The sequence below is a fragment of the Balaenoptera borealis genome (genome assembly GCF_965194805.1).
Source record: "Balaenoptera borealis genome assembly, chromosome: 5".
Lineage (NCBI taxonomy): Eukaryota > Metazoa > Chordata > Mammalia > Artiodactyla > Balaenopteridae > Balaenoptera > Balaenoptera borealis.
Window position 1 is genome coordinate 146,448,978 of NC_138862.1, and position 17,591 is coordinate 146,466,568.

Below are 17,591 nucleotides of genomic sequence, written 5' to 3' on the forward strand. Positions count from 1 at the left end.
CAAATAACTCAATTTCATTTCTTTTTATGGCTGAGTAATATTACATTGTGCTATTGATTCCTTCTAGAAAATTTTTAATTTCATTTATTGTGTTGTTCATCATTGTTTGCTTGCTCTATAGTTTTTCTAAGTCCTTGTTAAACATTTCTTGTATTTTCTCCATTCTATTTCCAAGATTTTGGATCATCTTTACTATCATTATTCTGAATTATTTTTCAGGTAGACTGCCTATTTCCTCTTCGTTTGTTTGGTCTCATGGGTTTTTCCCTTGCTCCTTCATATGCTGCGTATTTCTCTGTCTTTTCATTTTGATTAACTTACTGTGTTTGGGGTCTCCTTTTCACAGGCTGCACGTTCGTAGTTCCCATTGTTTTTGGTGTCTGCCCCCAGTGGCTAAGGTTGGTTCAGTGGGTTGTGTAGGCTTCCTGGTAGCGGGGCCTGGTGCCTGTGTTCTGGTGGATGAGGCTGGATCTTGTCTTTCTGGTGGGTAGGACCATGTCCGGTGGTGTGATTTGGGGTGTCTGTGACCTTATTATGATTCTAGGCAGCCCTTCCAGCAATGGGTGGGGTTGTGTTCCTGTCTTGCTAGTTGTTTGGCATGGGGTGTCCAGCACTGTAGCTTGCTGGTCATTGAGTGGAGCTCGGTCTTAGCATTGAGATGGAGATCTCTGGGAGAGCTTTTGCTATTTGATATTACATGGCACTGGGAGGTCTCTGGTGGACCAATGTCCTAAACTCGGCTCTCCCACCTCAGAGGCACAGGCCTGACACCCGACCGGAGCACCAAGAGCCTGTCAGCCACATGGCTCAGAAGAAAAGTGAGAAAAAAGAAGGAAAGAAAGAAAGAAAAAAATAGAATAAAAAGAAATAAAGTTATTAAAATAAAAAAATTATTTTAGTTAATAAAAATGAAAAACACTAAAAAGTAATAAAAATAAAGAAAGAAAGAAGGAGAGCAACCAAACCAAAAAACAAATCCACCAATGATAACAAGTGCTAAAAACTATACTAAAAAAAATAGACAGACAGACAGACAGAACCCTAGGATACATGGTAAAAGCTAAACTATACAGACAAAAATCACACAAAGAAGCATAAACATACACACTCACAAAAAGAGAAAAAGGAAATATATATATATCTATATATTAAAAAAAAGGAAGAGAGCAACCAAATCAATAAACAAATCCACCAATGATAATAAACTATAAATACTAAACTAAGATAAACATAAAACCAGAAATCAGTCAGTCACATACAGCAAACCCCAAGTCTACAGTTGCTCCCAAAATCCACTGCCTCAATTTTGGGGTGATTCGTTGTCTATTCAGGTATTCCACAGATGCAGGTACATCAAGCTGATTGTGGAGTTTTAATCCACTGCTTCTGAGGCTGCTGGGAGAGATTTCCCTTTCTCTTCTTTGTTCGCACAGCTCCAGGGTTCAGCTTTGGATTTGGACCCGCCTCTGCGTGTAGGTCGCCTGAGGGCGTCTGTTCTTCGCCCAAACAGAACGGGGTTAAAGGAACAGCTGAATCGGGGCTCTGGCTCACTCAGGCCGGGGGGAGGGAAGGGTACGGATGCGGGGCGAGCCTGCGGCGGCAGAGGCCGGTGTGACGTTGCAACAGCCTGAGGCACGCCATGTGTTCTCCTGGGGAAGTCGTCCCTGTATCACGTGACCCTGGCAGTGGCGGGCTGCACAGGCTCCCGGGAGGGGCGGTGTGGAGAGTGACCTGTGCTCGCACACAGGCTTCTTGGTGGCGGCAGCAGCAGCCTTAGCGTCTCCTGCCTGTCTCTGGGGTCTGCGCTGATAGTCGCGGCTCGCGCCCGTCTCTGGAGCTCGTTTAGGCGGTGCTCTGAATCCCCTCTCCTCAAGCACCCCAAAACTACGGTCTCTTGCCTCTTTGGCAGGTCCAGACTTTTTCCCGGACTCCCTCCTAGCTAGCCGGGGAGCATTAGCCCCCTTCAGGCTGTGTTCACGCCGCCAACCCCAGTCCTCTCCCTGGGGTCTGACCTCCGAAGCCTGAGCCTCAGCTCCAGCCCCCGCCCGCCCCGGCGGGTGAGCAGACAAGCCTCTAGGGCTAGTGAGTGCTGCTCGGCGCCGAGCCTCCGTGCGGGAATCTCTCTGCTTTGCCCTCCGCACCCATGTTGCTGCGCTCTCCTCCGTGGCTCCGAAGCTTCCCCCCCATCACCCCCCGTCTCTGCCAGTGAAGGGGCTTCCTAGTGTGTGGACACCTTTCCTCCTTCACGGCTCCCTCCCACTGGTGCAGGTCCCATCCCTCTTCTTTGTCTCTGTTTTTTCTTTTTTCTTTTGCCTACCCAGGTACTTGGGGAGTTTCTTGCCTTTTGGGAGGTCTGAGGTCTTCTCCCAGCATTCAGTAGGTGTTCTGCAGGAGTTGTTCCACATGTAGATGTATTTCTGATATATTTGTGGGGAGGAAGGTGATCTCCGTGTCTTACTCCTCCACCATCTTGAAGGTCTCCCCCCCCCCTTTTTTTTTAAATTGTATCTATATGAGAAGATGGATGTTAACTGAACCTATTTTGATAATCATTTTACAATATATGTAAATCAAACCATCATGCGGTACTTCTTAAACTTATACAGTGATGTCTGTCAATTATTTCTCAATAAAACAAAAAAAAGTTAACTGTTTGCTCTTCTCATATTTCAGAGTGGGTTTATTATATGAGTCAATGAATATAATGGGCTTAATAAACACAGTACTTAACACATAGTAATGACTCAAAAATGGTAATGATGGTGGTTGTTGCTTTTGACTTGATTGCATTAGGGGACATTTGTTTATTTTCAGCACCTATTACGATCCTTCCTAGGTGATTAGAAAGCCTGAAAGGTTTACTAGGCACATATGAAAATGTGGGGTTGAGAGGAGAATGTGGTAGTGGTACCCCATCTGTAGGGGGAGGCAGTGTCTTCCTCTCCCTGTTCCCTATCTTCATCGTTTCTTGCTTCAACAACAAGAGGGCCAATGCCAAGAGGATGGACATCATGGTGATTAATAATGCATTTGTAGTATCTTATCTGGGTTAAAGAACAAAAACATGACTTTTTTGCCCACTCTTTAACTTGTCCCTAATACATTCTTCCTTTTTCACTATTAAAGCGAGTCTTTCTCAGGCACTGTTCTGAACTACTTCCAGAGACTAGATGCCATTCTTTTGAAGTCATAGGATAGGAGACTGCTTGACAGCCTTAAAAGTCTTAAAAAAATTATTGTGTTTGAGCTGCATCACCCAGGAGGACCACGGCTGAAATACATCCTCTTTGCTCAACAGAGCTGTAAAAAAAATAAGTTCCAAAGTTTGCTTTTCAGAGTTTCACACTCAGTGTGGAAAAACTATAAAGCTGGGCCCCAGAAAGACTTTCTCTTTGGCTGAAAAGAACTGTCAAGAAAGTTGCCCAACAATCCCCAGAACTCAAATTTATCTGTCAAAGAGTGGACTGCTTTTCAAAAGAGAGAGAAGTCACTAAAATAAGAGGCAACTTCCCTTCCACGAAACAGAAAATAACAGAGAAACAAAAGAAGATTTAGAGGATAAGTAAAGGAAATACTAAATTATATTGAAAAATGAAAGTAAGAACTTAACAAATTCATTACCAGAAATTTGGCAAGAGCTAAAACAAAGATGCTTAGATAAATTCTTGGATATGAGAACCATAAGGAATCATCGACTTCAGAGGTCTTGGAGCTGTTCAGAAAATCTAAAATACATGTCACAAACATCCAGCACACCCTCCCACAAAAGGTCTTTTTGTGATTCCTTCAGAAAAGTAATTCATCCCAGATTGATCCCTGTGTTGCATTTGTTTTTTCTTGGACACAAAAAAGAATGAGAGAGAAGAATGAAAGACTTATTTTTAAAATGCTTTATCTCAAGCATAACTACTTTCAGCACCAAGGTGTTGATCTGAGGGGCAATCTGAATGAAAGTTGCCTTTGTTCAGTCTCCATGATCACTGCAAGCTTTATGATCAAAATTAGAAACAAGTGAAACATGAGAACCATGTTCCGATGTACAGCTAGCTCTTGCTCACAGAAAACAGAACATTACTGGAGGCCTTCAGGGATCTTCTCTGGTTCACTCTGCAGATGAAAGGCTGAAAACAGAGCTGTCTAGAAGGCTTAGAAAATAAACTTATGGTTACGGAAGGGGAAAGGTGGGGGGAGGGATAAATTATGAGTTTGGGATTAACACACACACACTATTATATATAAAATAGATAACCAAATAGGACCTACTGTAGAGCACAGGGAACTCTACTCAATACTCTGTAATAACCTATATGAGAAAAGAATCTGAAAAAGAATGGATAGATGTATATGTATAACTGAATCACTTTGCTGTACTCCTGAAACATTGTAAATCAACTATACTCCAATATAAAATAAAAATTAAATTTAAAAAAATAAGCCAGAAAAAAAGAAACAAAAAGAAAGAAAGCTAAGGAAGGAGAGAATACAAGGAAGAAAGAAAGAAGAAAACCACTGGGAAACTGTGCCTGAGATAGCCTCTTGTCAACTCCTGTTGTGGGGCGATCTTGGAAGGAAAAATGAGTTTTAGGACCTACTGCACACCCCGCACATTCCCTTGGAGACATCTCTCCACATTGGAACCCAAGGACTGAGCCAAGGGACTACAGGCGCAGCAGGTTATGGAAAGCACATCCCAAGTGTTCTGAATGTTCTCGTGGAAATTCTGGGACCACATCCACACTTTTCTTCAGCATTTTCCAGGTCTGATACTTCTCCAAGTAATTAGAAAACCATCTGTTAAACCCTGATCATGTCTTACATCAAAACTGAATTGAAAAGAATAACATCATTGTCTTCCCTTTTTGAGATGACAGAGGATGTGAGCATTGAACCTGTGGTTTGTTTGCATTGGATTCCCAGCAGGTAGCCAAATGTGTTCAACAAATGCCCTGGAACACTTGTTTTCTCCTTTCAACCAGGAGAGATGAAAATTGTCCATTAATTTGTCCCATAATTCACAAAACTGGCAGCTAATTAGATGTTTTCTGGATCCATGATGATTCGTAGGACTTTTAAATTTTTTATAAATATTTTATGAATAATCAAGTTGCAGAGTAAGAAGCAAAATAACCAATATACATATGAAAATTGTTGAGCCTCATTTATAATCAAAGAAATGGAAATGAAGACATTGGGAGAGCATCCTTCTTATAAAATTGGTAAAATTGGTGAGGATCAAAGACAACAGTCATGTTCATACACTGCTGATGACAGTGCAAAGTGGTACAAATTTTCTGTGGGGAGGAGGAGGATTTGGCAAAATTTATCAAATGCTGTAAAAATTCACATACCCCTTAGTTCCAAAATTCCGGTCCATGAATGCATTCTAAGAAAATAATGGATATGCACAAGCATTCTACTTCAAGGACATTCAGCACAGTATTTTTTATAATAGTGAAAAAGCAGAACCTAAAACTTTTAAACTGTATCAGTTAAGCAAAATATTGTATATCCATATAAGAGAATGCCATTTTGCTATTGAAAATTACATTGAAGGGTTTTTTTTTATTATTGCTTCAAATACATACTTGTAGCATATTTTGGTTAAAAAGGAGTTTACAAAAATTATGACTTTATTTTCGGTAAAAACAAAGTGTTAAAGGTGAAAAGGTAGATAGGGTTTTGATGGTATTAAGTACTAATTGGGCCAGGGAACACAAGAATGTCTGGCCTTTGACCTGCCAAATTTCCCTGTTCCTTTCAGTTTTCTCAAAGAAGAGAAACGCAGGGAACAAATCAAAATAGTAAACAGAGTACCAGCTTATTAGCTGGGTCAGTGCCTGAGAGGTCCGTGAGATTTCTTAGTTAAAGGTGAAGGGGGGACCTATATGGTGCTTCTGTCTCCCCACCACAGCCAAAAGCAGGGACTCTACTTAGGCACGCATACAGAGAGAGGAAGGAAAGCCAGGCCTGAGTAAGTTATTGATATCATTGCATAGAATGAGGAGAGCCAATGAAAGTAAACTACCAAGGCACCAACTTTTCATCAGTCACCAGGCCCACTAGTAAACACAGCCTAATGAATGCCATAGAATTCCATCAATAACAGTAGCAGATTTCCTTCCCTGGGGTCATGAGGCAGGGTGGGGAGGAAGGTATGCTTACAGGTCAGCTGAAAGACCCAGAGCCACAAGGTCCTGCCCGCACTGCACCATTTCAGCAATCTGCTGCTGCCTACCAAATTGCTCCAAACCCAGCGGTTTATGACACGGTTCTGCGGGTTGGCCAGGCTCTGACATGCTGCTCCGCCCCGTGTGGGTTAGCTGAGTTGAGTCACGCAGCTGCATTCAGCTGGGTGCTTGGCTGGTGCCAGAACTTCGCAGCTGGAATCTCACACTCCATTCTCACTCCTCACTCCATAGTGTTACCTGAATCTCTTTGTGCACGGTGACCGGCTTTAAAGAAAGAGTGTTCTAAGAAAATAAGCCCTGTCCTAAAAAGGTACCCAGGATTCGTCGTAATCAGGTATGGCAAGACACTCAGACACAGAAATGATTGTCATGAAGGAAGACGTGTATACTCAAGATCCCGAGAGCCAGGGGCAGGGGGCACATTGGCTTGGTGTGTGAGAGTCAGATAAAGGAGCTGGTTGGAGGTGTGGGCTCTGGATTGGTTGGTTTATACATCAAAGTTGTTCTCACAGGGAAGTCATTTACAATCTCTAGGAATCAGAGAGCCTGGGAAGGTCAGTGTCTCCAGGATCAAGGCCCCAAATGCCAGCGCATCAAGAATACAGAGAAAAAGAAAATATAGTCCATACAAGCCCCAGTATGCAAGCTCTTGCCAAGCCTCTGCTTCCATCATGTTTGCTAAGATCCCATTGACAAAAGCCAATCACACGATCAAAGCAAGAGATAATATAGGAGAGAAGTAAACAAGGGCATGGATTTGGGAGATATTACTCATTGAGGGCCATCAATGTCATAGTTACTTCATGAATATTGCTGAATGAAAGGATATTTGCCAAAGTCAACACTGGTCACCCTTTGAGTCTAGAGTTATATATTTTGTTCTTTTATTCTATTTTGTCCTTTTTACCCTATAAAATTTCTTATTTTCAACGATGAACATGCATTATTTTTGTAATAAGAGCAAAGCCAAAGTTAATCAACTACATAAATACTACTGTCTTAGATCAGATTCCCTAGAAGCAGAACCTAACCTGAGGATTCTTGTGCAAGTGATTTAGTGCTGCCATGAGAAAACCAACCCGAAGGAAGTGAGAAAAGCAGAAGAGGACCAGAGAAGGAGCTGAGCAAGAGTGTGATCTCAGGTGAGGTCGAGTAAGGAGCGCTACAGGATGACCAGCACCATGGGGCCAGCTCACCTTGAGGCGATGGGATCAGGTGTTTGTACCTCGTTTAGTCATCATCTGTGGCTACCCCTGGGGAAGAGGGTATAACCTCTCAGACCTCTCCTGGAAATAGAAGTCCCACAGTGGGGAGCAAGTCTCTGGGGAAAGACGCAGCTTTCAGCCCTTATGAGGCAAGCTCCGAGCTGCTGGGGGATAGGTGTACCCCCTCTATAAAGGGGACCACTATCATCTACTACAGCTACTCTAGCTTGTTCCACAGGGTGATCTGGATCTTCTCACGTGAGTGCCTCTGAACCCCACCACAGAGTCCAAATATGCCCTCTAAACAGAGAAGAGACATCAAGTATTGTATACTGATGAATGGATGTTAAGTATGTGGAACTCAGAATTTCTCTGTTATGTATATACTATGAATCCTTTATGACGTCAGAGAGTGGGATTCTAGGGAACCCACCAGGATATTATAGATAAAAAATCACTCTTTTCTCTTGGAATAGCTGTGACCCTGATGATAAGGCAGATTTTGCCAAACACTTCTCCCATATTTTTTTTCCTCTGGGCTGAAATCATGCATGAGAAATTCCAAAAGGGATCATTTTTTTCTAAAGGTTACAGGCCTAAATTATAAACTCAAGTCAATAAGTTAGATGTCTAAAAATTCTAAAAATAGGGGTGGATAATAAGAGTGTTTTCTCAACCAAAACCACAAACTTCCCTCTGCTGCACTCAGAGAAAGCAGGAGAAACTCATCTTTCTCCCCAAGTGGAAAAACGGGAAAGAGAAATCTACCAGATGCTTTGGATTTTGTGCACTGGCAATGTATTTCCATCAATCTCATTTATTTTCGCTTGAAGTCTTATTTTCAGGCCATTACATTCCAATACTGAATCAGGCCATATCCACAAAGATGCTCTGGGAGAAGGAAATGGCCGTTTATTAGCAGGCATGCTTGTTTTCTGGTTTTTACCATCGGTGATAACATGAAACTGAAGGAGGGAGAAGTGATGGCTCATAGAATCTTCAGTAAGCAATTTTTCTTTTTTTTCTTGCGGGATCTTAGTTCCCTGACCAGCGATCGAACCGTGCCCCCTGCAGTGGAACCGGGGATTCTTAACTACTGGACCGCCAGGGAAGTCCCTTAAGTAAGCAATTTGATAGAGGTTCCTGGAAACATGGAGCATCTGGAAGTCTCTGCTAGGTGAGCTATGGACAGAACAGAGAATGGCCTTGTCGAAAGGGCTACAGATTCACCAAATTGAGAGATAGACAATAAAAATGAGACAAAGGGTTCCAGCACTGCCATGGTCCAAGTGAGATGGAGCGTGAGACCAAAGTACTGCCACCCAGCTTCTTCCCAAACTCCACTTGCCTTCAACAACTAACCTATATGACCAGCCAGAAAGAAAATAATTGAGGCCAGGAATTTTCAAAATTAAATTAAAAAGAAATGGGCACATAGCTATACAGCTGGCTAGAAAGATAGCCAAAACTGTAATCCAGAAATATCAATATAATGATCTTTCCAAAACATTGTTCAACCACTGATTAAATAGAATTTTATTCTTTTCAACATAATTAATAGGTTTTACACATTTTTAGAATTTTTTCATATACATAAAGCCACAGAAAATAAATCAATCGATCTTTTTATGCATGATATTTCTTGTTTGGGATTTGGACAGTTCAACTGCTTTAATTTTCTCATGGAAGATTAGCATGGAGGCACACAGATAGCAAACTAGTCTTCTGTTTCCAAACTTCTCATTCTAGTTCTTTCTCAATTTCTCCCCTCTCTCTCCCTCTCTCATTCTTTCTCCCTCTTTTCCTCCTTCCCGCTATCCTCATCTCCACTCCAATAAAAAGTTTGACAGATCCGTCCCTTCCCCTTCTCACAGGGGCTCACTACAGGCCATCTGGTCGTGTGATCTATGGTCACCTCTCTGGGAGACTCTGCAGGTTAACAACAGTCCTTTGAAGAAGCCAGTGGCTCTTCCGAGTCCTGGGAAGTTGAAGGAGTGAGCACCACATGCTAACACTTCCTCCCCCTGAGAAGCTGGCTTTGGAAGGAGAGGGAGATCAGCAGGGCTTCTCTGATGCTGGCCTGCAAGTGACTCCACCTGGCAGGGATCGAGGAAGGAAGAGCAATCAGTCCTTGGGGACCCTCCCCTGGGTGTTGCCCATCTTCCAGTGGCAGGACACAGCAGCTGCCAGTGGACAGGATGAAGAACACTTTAGAGATTCCACTCCCAAACCAGAAGTCTCAAGCTAGTTCTAGTTACTTCACTTGGAATATATTAGGCGAAGCCCCATGAAATTACCAACAGTCGACTGCTTTGACCTAAAAAAAAAAAGGTCAAACCGAATCTCACATGTGTCCACCTAATCTATCCTGCATGACGTCTCTGAATGACAAGGAAATTGTGGCAGTAAAAGAAAACCTTTGGAGGGACTCCATTCATCACGTCGACTGCATCACTCCCATGCTCAAGAATATTTAGTGGAATCCCCATTAACCCCACGATAAAGTTCACATCCATCACCATGGCACAAAGCCCTCTTCAAGGGCTTCAGCCCACCTATCGATAGTATTCATTCCTACTTCCCAGTACCCACCCAATCTGTCTTTACCTTTCCAAACCTTTCTCTCCCTCCACCTCTTGAAGTTCAGTGTAAGTCATAAGTGTTTGCAAAGTTTCCAACTTGCCTCCAATTCTTTTACGCATTCAACATAACTTGTCTTCCAAAAAGCAAAGGATAACAAACAGAAGAAGTATAATCAAAGCATGATGATGAACTTGACCTTCTTTTGCAGAGCTTGAATAGTTATTTGAAATTGACCTCACAAATTCAAAAGACAATTCTGAGTTTCTGTTGAAACAATAATACATTACTTGCTCTTCAACCAATAAAAAGAGAGAGATGACAGGATAAGCCTCAGTCCATAGGACTCTTCCATGGGGTTGAGGAAACTGACAATTGTGCATCTTCCAGGACAATACCACCCAGAATTCCTGGGAAGAAAAAATAAATGTTTTCTCAGTCGCTTAGGTAGGGGCACTCATGTTGGATCTTCCTTCAGGAGTTCCTCAGGTGATTGGATTCACAGAAAATTGGCCTTTCTGGCACCATATTCTTCCGTAAAAGTGATGGACCATCTGAATCATGAGAAGTCGGAACCCAAAGGACCCTCTTGCTAACACTCACACTAGGAGGTTACTGGGCTGGTTAGGAACTGCAAACATGTCCATTACAGAGGCAAGTGTTCTTGATTGGATCTCTTCCCTGAGATTCTACAGACCATATTTCCTTTGTCATACTCCAACCCTGACAATGGGCATGTGATTTATTTTCTGGCACATTGCTAATGAGAACCTTGTTTTATCAGAATTTCTACCCCTTCCTCTTTGCACCTCTCTTCTCTTACTTTTTTCTAGTAAACACGTTTCTTTTAACTTTCAGATAGGTTGAATCGGGGGTTGATGAAAGCCTATTTTAGTTTGGGTTCCCCCAGCCACATGATTCATGCCCCCCAAGACATGGATTCGTGTGAAAGTAGTTTTTCTGGAAGGCAATGCCAACAAATACGTGCAGGGGACTGGGAAAGTGAGCTAGGTAGGAAAAGGAGCCAAAGGTTCAATGTCAATCAAGTTACCCCTGAGGGCAACTGGAGCTTACACAGCTGAGGATTTCTGAGAGCCAGTGTAGGACACATGCTTCAGAGTTTTCTCAGCTGAGGGTTACCAGGGAACCACAATATATACACTTACCCCCTCCGTCATTGGGGGAGAGCTGCTGAGGAGCGGGGGAGTGGTGAAGTCCACAAATGTCCGATCATCTGGCAGGTGTGCAAAGGGAGTTTTGGGTCAGAGAGAGATGTCAGGCAAAGTAAACGCTGGCAGTTGGAAGGTAAGGGGGTGAGAAACAAGAACTTGGGGGAGGGGTGCTGACGGCGTCTGCTACAAAGCTAAAACTCAATTAAAGAAGAAAAGAGCTTTTTTTTTTCCGGTAAGCGGCCTGAGATGACCTCTAAAAATGGTCCACTATTCGCTCAACCCAGAAAACCTCAAAGCAAGTCAAGAGGTTCAAACCTTTGTGTTCACTTTAAGAACACTCGTGAAACTGCCCAGGCCATTAAGGGTATGCATATCTGAAAAACCACCAAGTATCTGAAGGATGTCACTTTAGAAGTAATGTGTGCCATTCCATCATTACAATGGTGGAGTTGGTAGGTGTGCCCAGGCCAAACAGTGGGGCTGGATGCAGGGTCGGTGGCCCAAAAAGAGTGCTGAATTTTTACTTCACATGCTCAAAAATGCAGAGAGTAATGCTGAACTTAAGGGCTTAGATGTAGATTCTCTGGTCATTGAGCACATGCAGGCGAACAGAGCCCCCAAGATGTGGCGCAGGACTTACAGAGCTCATGGCTGGATCAACCCATACATGAGCTCTCCCTGCCACATTGAGATGATCCTTACTGAAAAAGAACAGATTGTTCCTAAACCAGAAGAGGAGGTTGCCCAGAAGAAAAAGATATCCCAGAAGAAACTGAAGAAATAAAAACTTATGGCCTGGGAATAAATGCCGCAAAAATTAAATGCAAATAAAAGTAAAAAAAAAAAAAAAAGGAGAAGAAGAAGAAGAAAAGAGGCAAAGCCATCAGGAAAGACAAAGTGAGAAAGATGCTAATCAGAAAAGCAGCTCTGGAGCCTGGAGCCTGTTGAGTGGGGCTGGGTCTTGATGCCAGAATGGTGACCTCTGGGAAAGCTCACACCGATCAGTATTCTCTGGGACCTCCATCACCAGTGTCCTTGCCTCCTCAGTGAGCCACACCCAATCCCCTCCTCCCCAGGAGACCATCCTAGACCCACAGGTAGGTCTGGCCCAGGCTGATATGGAGGCACTGCTTTGCCCTGGGTCCCAGTGCACGTGAAGCCTTGTGTGTCCCCTCCAAGAGTAGAGTCTCTGGTTCCCCCAGTCCTGTGGAGCTCTTACTCAAACCCTGCTGGCCTTCAAAGCCAAATGGTTTGAGGGCTCCTCCTCCTGATGTGAGACCCCCAGGCTTGGGAGCCTGACATGGGGCTCAGAACTCTAACTCTTGTGGGAGAACCTTTGTATGAGCAAAGAATCGGAAAAAGAATGAATATATGTATATGTATAACTGAATCACTTTGCGGTACACCTGGAACTCACACAACGTTGTAAATCAACTATACTCCAATAAAATTTTTTAAAAAAAGAAAAGAAGCTCTGTTATAGAATCTTAGAAGGGTACCTAATCCATTCTTAATTTCCACCAAAGACCATCCATACATTGTACTGAAGTGTTAATTGTGGAAAAGCAAGCACTACGCTCTAAATTTCCTAGTTGAATAGTTGAGGCTCCATCCCAACCTTTTCTCAGACTTGGTTCCCTCATTTTCCAACTCTTACCTCTTTTCTTCAGTGAGACCCATCCCCTTCCTGCCCCGGGTGCTCACGCCAGGCTCATTGTAACTGCCATGTCTTCACTCATGCTACACAGCCTGGCTGGGGTCCTCTCCACCTCATGAAATCTCCCCACCTTTAAGACCTAACCCACACCTTCTCTGCTCGGTGAGGTCTTGCCTTTGCAGATTGTTCCCTCCCTATAGATCTGTCCTTGCTGGTGCTTGTGGTGGGCAGAACGATGGCTCCAAAGAAGCCCAAGTCCTGATTCCTGAAATCTGTGAATCTTACTTGGCAAAAGGGACTTTGCAGGTGTGATTAAGTTAATGATTTTCAGTTGGGGAGATTATTTTCTATTATTCAAGTGGGTCCAATGTAATTAAAAAGGGCCTTTAAAGATGGAAGAAGAGTCACAGCCAAAGAGAGAACCTGAGAATATGACCTTATTTGGAAACAAAATCATGGACTCGAAATTTGGTACGGCTGGTGTCCTCATAAGAAGAAGAGGGACACACAGAGAGAATGCCATTTAATGATGGAGACAGAGATTGGAATGATGCTTCTAAAAACTAAAGAATGTCAAGGTTTGTCAGCAACCCTGGAAGCTAAGAGAAAGGTATGAAACAGAGCCTTCAGAGAAAGCCTGGCTTTACCAACACATTGATTTGGACTTCCAGCCTCCAGAATTTTTAGAGAATAACTTTCTATTGTTTAAAGCCACTCAGTTTGTGTTACGTTACTAAGAGAAGCCCTAGAAACTAATCCACTACCTTGTATAATTGTCTTGAGGATTAAATTTAACAATACATGTAAAGTTCTTAGGCCATATCTTGGCATATTGGAAGTTTCAAATGAATGTTAGGTATCATTATTGCTTCATATGTATTAGATGTATTATCATTATTTTTTTTCTATTTTCCCTTAGACATTTTAATATTTTTTTATTGAAGTATAGTCGATTTAAAATATTGTGTTAGTTTCAGGTGTAAAGCAAAGTGATTCAGTTATACATATTTTCTTTTCAGATTTTCTATTATAGGTTATATCATTAATTTTTAAAATACTAGTAGAGTGACTACAGGCACTATGCTTTAAGCACCTCACGTGTAGGGATGGCGTCTCACACCTCCTCACTGATAATAAACCTTTTTAAGTTTTTCAGTTTTAATTTCTAATATGATAGACATTGCTATATCTCACATAAACAAAAGGTCTTGAGGGTCCTCAATAATTTTGAAAAGGGGTCTTGAGACCAAAATGCTTGAGAAATTCTGGAATAGGTGGTCTTGTTTATTTTTAATCATTCAGGCAGCTGGTCTTCATTCAATATATAGTTTTCAAAAAAAATTGGTGGTGTCAACCCTCTGTGGGGTTGGACTTGGCCAGTGAGATTCCAGAAAATTATTTTATGTTTCTTTAATACTGGCTGGGGTAAGAAGATACATATATTTAAGTGTGTGCCTGTGGATTTGTGTGTATATTTGTGTAAAGAAATCCCACCACTTAATGAACACACCCCAGTTGAAACTGAAGGAATGAGCAAGAATAAAACTAAAAGAAGAATCCAACTGGGATACACATCAGAGACAAGTTTAGTGGCAGGAAAGGAAGATAAATGAAGAGAAATGATGTTGACCACAAAGAGCCCACCATCCCCACATACAAGCATGTAGAGAGATTCACTTCGAGAATTTCTCACTTCTTTCCCTCTTTTCTCATTATTTTAGGAAGCCATCAAAATTACTTTTAACTTTGTGTACAATCCCAGAATCCAGTCAAAACTATCCAGACAGACATGTCACACCTTAGACCATGGCAGGTTTTTCTTTCCTGCCTAAAATTCTCAGATAAGAATCCAGAGAAGCTAGATGTGGTATCTGAATTGAATATTTCTTAGCAAGAAGGCAGTCTCCAGAGTTTTAAAAGGGACTCCATGGTCCCCATACTGAAGTGCTCATTTCTCACACCCATCTTCAGTCGTTAGGAACCCAAAAGGGGGTCCACTCAGACACAACCAGGCTGCTGAGGAGGCAGCTTCTGAATGCTGACCTGAATTTGCTCAGTCTACCTGAATTACACCAAGAGTCAGTAGATGCTTGTCAATGATTCAAGGCATTCAGGAGCCCATAAGCCTGAGGATGGGGACCTGGGTGTCTAGAGAGCTGCTGATGTTGAAGTTGGGAAAGGTTACATGAGGATGGACACACAGACCTGTTGAGACCCCCACTTAAGTTCCTCCAGTGGTGAGAGATCCTGCCTTTCCCAGTCAACATAGTTGGCTTATAGCATGGTCTGTCTAGGTCAAGTCCGCAATACCAGTTATAAACCTGAAGTGTATCAGCAATTCCTTGATAATATCATAATAATTTCCTTCAGCTACCACAAGTGCTCACAGGATGTGACCAGAAAGACTGAGAGTCCTTCTGTTCCAACACAAGGAGCAACACGGAGACCCAACTTTCCAACTGAATCCTTGATGGAACTCAGCACACCACAGCCTCAGAAATCCTGGTGAATTCCTCCTGGTAAAATAAAGGTGTTGGGCCAGATGGCCTCTGCACTCACTGATTCTATGATTTCCAGAGTCCTTGCCTCAACTCCAACAGAAATCTTTCACTTTTATTTATTCCTGTCTCCAAGACTAAAAGCTGTACATCTAATTGGCCATCACCAAAAAAATTGATAAAAAGAAATATTTAATCTTATGAAATGAGAGGCAGTGCTTACCACATTAAAGTGATGCAACCACACCATCTGAGCTCACCAGCATTTTACAGCTTGAAGGTCTCTTTCAGGTGGTGACACTCATAAACATGTCCCGTGTGAATAAGGGACATTATGTAGGATTGCCTTCTCCTGCTCCATAAGGACTTTTTGTCTACCTATAATGTTAACAGAGTTGGTATCACTGCAAGAAGGTGGCATAGTGCTCCTGTGGCTCTCCACTCGTGCTCCAATAACAGCTAGAAACTAATAAGCATTTAGCCAGGAAATTGGAGAACTGTCACAGAAAAGGAATACAATGATCTTACTGAAAGTAAATTGTTTTTGTAAGACCGCTTGATTGTGAGATTGCCTGATAGGCCAGGTTGATTCTGGCTAGCCGTGACCAGGAGCATTTATTCAATCTACATGAAAGTAGATATGGATTATGAAAAAGGAGTGGGGATAGGGAACAGTAGCCAGTCAAAATAAGCCAAGATTTCTGCTAAAGGGACGCAAGATCCCTAGGTCCTGAGATCACACAAGGTCTTTCCAGTAACAAGTATGGTACTGGATGATCACAAACATCCACAGTCATCTTTATACACAAAGATTAGAGTCAAGTGCACATCCTTGAATACAATTATGCACACACTGATTTATCAAAGAAGTTGTGAAGCACAGGCATCTCTGGATACCGCAGGATACCGCAAACATCCAATGTCTCAAACCAGCCTGCCAACTGTACCCTGTTGCCTTGGCAACAGGATGCAAGCAGGCATGGAAAAATCCTGTTGCCTCAGCAACGGGATCTCAAAAAAAAAGGAGTGGGAGCTGTGACTATGGCAAAGGCTGTAGGTTCAAGACAGTAGGTGAGATTTTAGTCCCATTAGAGTGAGAAATATGGAATTTATGCTAAGATAACAGTCGTTCATCTATTAATTGACAAATATTTGTGGACTGGCCCCTATGTGCAATACACTGTGCCCTACGGAATGCAGAGATGGACCTGTTTGACTGGTCCACCACATAACTGGTATGTGCCAGCAAACAGTAATAAATATTAATGATGAATCAATGGATGTTCTTAAGAAGGTCATAATACAGTGACCAAAGCTTACTAGGACTTGAGTGTATGTGATAAAGAAAGTGAAACTCCTGTGTGTACTACCAAATTCCACTCTACAGGATAATTTATTTGTAAATTGAAATACAATGCTATGACACTGAATTAGAACCATCGACATATATATCAACTGAGTAAGGCTATAAAACCTAGACAGAAACTGGTAAAGGCCAAGCCCATTTGTAATTCTCTCCCAGCAAGTAGTAATGCAGGCAGAGGATTCTAGATCACTTAGATCACTGAAAATGATTAAAGTTGGAAATTTCAAAGAAAGTACTAATTATTGAATTTTAATTGCTTTTTTCTTGACACATTCCAGATTTTGGCTAAGTCTGTCAATATGCACAAAACATCAAACAAACATTAACAATAAGAATATTCATATCATATGATTATTTCAAAGTAGAATATTTTGTGAGAGTTTGACCACAAAAAGTGAATTGAATTTTCCCTCTTACTCCTTATGACTTTGGAGATGCACAAATCAAAGATGGTTTCCACAAATACAATAATTCATTTCAACCTCTCTCAATACACACATAGAGTTCAAAACTCTCAAACCGGGAATGTGAAAGGTACAACCACTCTAGGAAACAGTTGGGCAGTTTCTTCAAAAGTTAATTATACACCTATCATATGACCCAGCCGTTTCACTTCTAGGCATTTACCCCAAAGGAAAACAAAGTCTGTGTCCATGCAGGCACAGATATTCATCACAGCTTTATTGATATTTTCAATAGCCAAGTATGGGAACTCAAATGTTCATTAACAGATGAATGGATAAACAACCTGTGGTGTACAATAGAAAACTACTTAACAATAAAAATGAATGAACTATTGATACACAAAACAACAATAGACAGATCTCAAAATAATGACGCTGACTGAAAGAAGTCAGAGATATGAGAGTATGTGCTATATAACCCCATTTATATTGTTTTAAAATTAAAACCAATCTACAGTGCA

At 42.0% G+C, this 17,591-nt stretch overlaps 1 pseudogene across 1 annotated transcript; it reads left to right on the forward strand.

The window, feature by feature from the left end:
• The first annotated feature begins 11,389 nt into the window (after nucleotides 1-11,389).
• On the forward strand, nucleotides 11,390-12,594 carry LOC309629099 (large ribosomal subunit protein uL22 pseudogene; annotated as a pseudogene). Its single transcript has one exon. The product of its transcript is annotated as a large ribosomal subunit protein uL22 pseudogene (transcript).
• The last annotated feature ends 4,997 nt before the right edge of the window (nucleotides 12,595-17,591 follow it).